Genomic DNA, 6,000 nt, shown 5'->3' with positions numbered 1-6,000 from the left:
ACAGGGATGCCGGTGATGTAGATTGGTGGGTAGTAAAGTGAGCATAGGGGTGGATTGTTGGGCAGATAAAATATATTATGCTCACTTTGTTAAAGATGGTGCTGCCCACGAGGAGGCCGTCGCCCAGGTGATAGTAATGTGTGTTGGGGGTGGGCTAAAGGCAGGCAGAATCCTTGTAGCCTGGGGCTTGGTTTATAGTCAAGGCCAGATATGGTCCCATCCTTTATCCTTTTTCATGTTGGAGACTGAATAATATGAGTCAATGGTCATAGTCATGACTTTAAATATTGCAAAATTATGAATTCACATTTATATTATCAAATAAAGATTATACTATGCAAATAAAGTTTTAGGGTTAATTTGAATTTCAATTAGTACAAAACAGGTAACCCTTGAACTGTCTTATTTATATAGGATAACTTTCTGCATTGGCTTCTCCTTGAAGGTAATCTGCTTACTCATCTGGCAGATTCTGTATGAGGAGGCAGAGCAAAGGTAGGTGTTGGGCAGATAAAATATATTATGCTCACTTTGTTAAAGATGGCACTGCCCACGAGGAGGTCATAGCCCAGGTGATATTAATGTGTGTTGGGGGTGGGCTAAAGGCAGGCAGAATCCTTGTAGCCTGGGGCTTGGTTTTGGGACTAAGCCTTTCCTACCCTTTTTGATGTAGGGTGGTACAATCCCATCATGACTCAGATAAGTGACTTTGTATTAGAGACTTTCCTATTTTGTATGTTGGATTAAGGGTTTGAATTTCTACACTATAAAATGGGGGCAGAATGGGAGCTTGCGCTCTTAGTTCCTGAGATTAGCATTAGAGAGAAAAGAGCAGATAGAGGCCACGTGGAGGAGGCCAGAAGAAGCAGCCAAGATGGCGGAGTGTTGAGTGAGAAGTCAGTTTGTGCAGAGTTTGTGCAGGGGGAAGGAAGGAGATGGGGAACAGAGGGGAATAAAGTCTGGTGAGCTAGAAACCTTTGATTCTAGGAAACTCAGATAAGTCAGTAGCTTTGTGAGCACTGAATGTGAGTGGGTTTTGGAGCCTAGTGTGTATTTTTACTTGCCCATCAGGTGCAAGGTAGGATTAAAAATGATAGCCCAGGCCCTGGCCAGTTGGCTCAGTGGTAGAGCGTTGGCCTGGCGTGCAGAAGTCCCAGGTTTGATTCCCGGCCAGGGCACACAGGAGAAGCGCCCATCTGCTTCTCCAGCCCTCCCCCTCTCCTTCCTCTCTGTCTCTCTCTTCCCCTGCTGCAGCCGAGGCTCCATTGGAGCAAAGATGGCCCAGGCGCTGGGGATGGCTCCTTGGCCTCTGCCCCAGGTGCTAGAGTGGCTCTGGTCGCAGCAGAGCGACGCCCCGGAGGGGCAGAGCATCAACCCCTGGTGGGCAGAGCATCGCCCCCTGGTGGGTGTGCCGGGTGGATCCCAGTTGGGCGCATGCGGGAGTCTGTCTGACTGTCTCTCCCCATTTCTAGCTTCAGAAAAATACCCCCCCCCCCCAAAAAAAATGATAGCCCATCAGTTTTTGGCTCCGTTGTTTCTTTTTTTTATTTATTTATTTATTTTTAATTTATTTTTTATTTTTTCCCATCGTTTCTTTACTGACTGTCCAAATCCAATGCGAACCTGCGTGGGCCGGTATTGGGCAGATAAAATATATTGTGCTCACTTTGTTAAAGATGGCGCTGCCCACATGGAGGCCATTGCCCAGGTGAAATTAATGTGTGTCTCTGTGGGCAGGCAGGATCTTTGTAGCCTGGGGCTTGGTTTTGGGATTAAGCCTTTCCCACACTTTTTGATGTAGGGCGGTACAATCCAATCATGCCTCAGAGAAGTGATTTTGTATTAGAGACTTCCCTGTTTTGTATATTGGATTAAAGGTTTGATTTCTACACTATAAAATCGGGGCAGAACGAGAGCTTGCTCTCTTGGTTCCTGAGATTATCATTAGAGGAGAGAGCAGAGAGAAGAGAGCAGAAAGAGGCCATGTGGCCAGGAGAAGCAGCCAAGATGGCGGAGTATTGAGTGAAAGGCCAGTTTTTGCAGTTTGACGTTGGAGAAGGAAGGAGATGGGGAACAGAGGTGAATAAGTCTGGTGAGCTAGGAACCTTTGATTCTAGGAAACTCGGATAAGTCAGTAGCTTTGTGAGTGTAAGGACCAAGAGAAGATCAGAAAATAAGCAGGGCACTAATGGAACAGGGAACTTAAGGGTTACAGGCAGGTCCTGCTCCTGTTCTGTTAGGAATAACATGCCCAAGGTCGTTCAAGAAGCAGAGACAGATAGGGACTCTGGGAGGCTGAGAGAGAAGAAAAAAAGAAAAATAAAAAGAGACAAACGTTTGCATTCTATTGGTTAAAAGACCCTTATCAGAAGTTTAGGTTTGGAATTCGCCAATGAGCTAGACCCCAGCCCCTGTTGCTATGCTATGTGCAGCCCCCTTAGCAAATAGGTTACCGCCACATCTGCTTCTGTATTAGGATTGCTTGCTTAGCTTATAAAAAGATTTAGCTGTGAGCGCTAGGTGTGATTCCCATCTGCAGCTCCTTGTGAGCACAGTGTCTCTGGACACCTGGGAATTTGCCCCTGCGCAGGTAAAACTGGCCAATAAAGTTACATCTATACTCCTGAAAGTCTCCGACGTTTGTTCTTGTACCCGGTGGATGCTACATCTCTGGGGGCTCACCCGGGATTTCCCTTGGTGGAGTTTTTGGTCGGAGACCAGAGGGACAGCTCGAGCTGAGTAAGTACTCTTCGAGGATCCTCATTTGGTTTTGTTTTTGAGCTCTGGAGCATATAAACCTGAGGTAGTAGGTGGGACGCCGCTGGTAACCTACCCAGGGCTTTCAGAACGGGATGCCATTTTCTGAAAGGAATTGTTATCTCTAGGAATTAACTCTAGAAGTGACTGGTCACATTAGGAATTTCTACGCGCGCTGCGCTGCGTTTTGTCTGTGTGCGAATGCCTGAATTGAGTGTGAGATAATCTTTTACTCTAGCCTTTTTTTTTTGCTTATTGGTTGGGTTATTTTGATAATTGTTTTGTTAATTCTTGAAGGTTTAGAAGCAGACAAAGTGGGATACAGAAGAATGGGACAAGAAGAGTCTGTACCCGGTTCTCCACTTGAGTGCCTGCTAAACAACTTTTCTGATTTTCAGAAAAGAGCCCAGGGGTACAAAGGGCCACCTCTGGACCGAGAGACCCTCCGGACCTTGAGTCAGTTAGAATGGCCCACCTTCAACGTAGGGTGGCCCACTGAGGGAACTTTTGATCTTCCTATTGTGTTTGCTGTCCGAGCTATTATCTACCAGGTGCCCGATCCAGATCAATATTTGTATATAGATGTGTGGGTTGATATTGCCACAGATACGCCAGGGTATATCAGAAAGTACATAAAGAATGGCAAGAGAGAGAGAAGGGCAGTATGTGTTACTGCAAGTAACCTGAGGGCAGGGAAAGGCAGTAGGAAGGAAAAGGAGAAGACCAATTCCCCGGTACGGTCCACTGTACCATCATCTAGAATTTACCCTGTCTTGCCTGAACCGCTGGAGGATCCCTTAGACCCAGTAAATTTCCCTCCTCCCTATCAGCGGCAGGGAGAACCTGATTCCACGCAGCAGGATATAAGTGGATTTTTGAGTCCACCACACACCCGAGGAGGGGCAATATATTCGCCTTCTCCTTCGGTAGGAGGCACCGCCATCTTGCCTTTGTCTCCTGCAGGAGGCGCCGCCATTTTGCCTCCTTCTGCAGGAGGTGCCGCCATCTTGCCTTTGTCTCCTGCAGGAGGTGCCGAGGGGAGCGTGGCCATTTTACCGCTCCGGGAAGCGCCGCCGGCACCAGATGCTGGTCCACTAGCGCCCCCTCGCTTCATCTATGTGCCTTTTTCCACCAGTGATTTGTACAATTGGAAGCGGGAAAATCCTCCTTTTTCTGAGAAACCGCAGGGACTAATATCCTTGCTTGAGACAGTTTTTAGGACCCACCAGCCAACGTGGGATGACTGCCAACAGGTCTTACAAACTCTTTTTACTACAGAAGAAAGAAATAGAATAATGAGAGAAGCAGCAAAGCAAAGGCAGTTTTAGAGGATGGGGAAACAGATGGGGAAGTCGAGAATGTCCTTCCCAAACAGCCCCCGACCTGGGACCCGAAAACCTCAGGGGGAAGGGAAGCACTCTTCCAGTATCGCCGGGCTCTGTTGCGGGGTTTAAAAGCAGCAGCCAGGAGACCCACTAATTTCAGTAAGGTAAGTGAGGTTATCCAGGGAAGGGAAGAATCCCCCGCCGCGTTTTTAGAGTGGCTAATGGAGGCCTACCGGGTTTATACCCCTATAGATCCAGAAGCTGAGGAGAATCGCAGGTTAGTAAATATAGCTTTTGTGACGCAAGCTGCATCAGACATTAGGAAGAAGCTTCAGAAATTAGAAGGATTTGAAGGGAAAAATAGAAGTGAGCTAATTGAAATAGCTCAGAAAATATATATAAATAGGGATGACTCAAAACTAGGGAGAGCAGCTGTCAAGATCCTCATTGCAGCTCATAAGTCAGAGAAGAAGGGAAAAGGAGAGCAGCAAAAAGGCAAAGAGAAAGGTCAACCATGGAAGCAAATAGGCAAGGACCAGTGTGCCTCTTGCAAGGAGAAAGGACACTGGAGGAGAGATTGCCCAAAGTTATGGGTTAACAGTCAGAAGCTAAAGCAAGATCCAGAGGTCTTGCTCCAAACCTTGGACTGACAGGGCCAGGGCTCCATTTCTGTCGGCTCCCAGGAGCCCATGGTCACCCTAACAGTCGAAGGAAAGCCAATAGACTTCGTGGTTGACACGGGAGCCACCTATTCAGTTTTAAAGAAGCCACAAGGACACATACAAAAAGAAACTACAAAAATAATAGGGGTAATGGGAAAAGCAGTAGCTTATCCACGGACCACCACAAGAATCACAAATTTAGGTAGAGGCACTATTACTCACTCATTTCTAGTCATTCCAGATTGTCCTTATCCTCTCATGGGCCGAGATCTCTTGCAGAAACTTCAAGCCACGATAACCTTTAAGCAAGAGGACAGCAGTTCCCAGGAGGGAAAGGAAAAAGTCAGTCTTGAGGTAATGGTGCCCATATCTGAAGAATACTTTATGGCAGTCCTACAGGAAGGTAAGGACAAAGTCATCGGGTTCCCAGAGGAAATACGGGAAAAGGTGCCAGGGGTGTGGGCAGAAACCAACTCACCAGGCTTAGCCGCTCATCAGCCACCTGTCATAGTGCAGTTGCTGAGCACTGCTAGCCCCGTGCGGGTAAGGCAATATCCCATACCAGCACGAGCTAAGCAGGGCATAGCACAGCATCTGAAGCGCTTACTAGCGGCGGGTATCCTCTGGGAATGCCAGTCAGCCTGGAACACACCTTTGCTCCCAGTACAGAAGCCTGGGACCCAGGACTATCGCCCGATGCAAGATCTGCGAGAAGTAAACGCCCGGGTAGAGACTATTCACCCAACGGTGCCAAATCCCTACACTTTGCTAAGTTCGTTACCCCCTACTTGTACATATTATTCAGTACTGGATTTGAAGGATGCTTTCTTTTGCATTCCATTGGCCCCCAAGAGCCAGGAGATATTTGCTTTTGAATGGAATGATCCGGAAAATGGACTAGTGGGACAGTATACATGGACCAGGCTTCGTCAAGGGTTTAAGAATTCTCCCACTATCTTTAATGAAGCTTTGTGTAAGGACTTGCTGGGGTTTCGAGCTGCCCACCCTTTAACTGTGTTGCTCCAATATGTGGATGACCTCCTCATCGCTGCAGCCGAAGAAGAGCAATGTAAGGCGGCCACCTTAGACCTACTCCAGGATCTCCAGCAGATGGGGTATCGAGTCTCTGCCAAGAAGGCCCAGATTGTCACCCAAGCTGTAAGTTACTTGGGATATAACTTACAAGGGGGACAAAGGACATTATCCAGTCAAAGGATTCAAACTGTGTTGCAGATCCCAGAACCCACTAACAAAAG

This window comes from Saccopteryx leptura, chromosome 3, assembly GCF_036850995.1.
Source record: "Saccopteryx leptura isolate mSacLep1 chromosome 3, mSacLep1_pri_phased_curated, whole genome shotgun sequence".
NCBI classification, from domain to species: domain Eukaryota; kingdom Metazoa; phylum Chordata; class Mammalia; order Chiroptera; family Emballonuridae; genus Saccopteryx; species Saccopteryx leptura.
The sequence above is the reverse complement of the archived record's forward strand: the minus strand, read 5'-3'. Positions refer to the sequence as shown.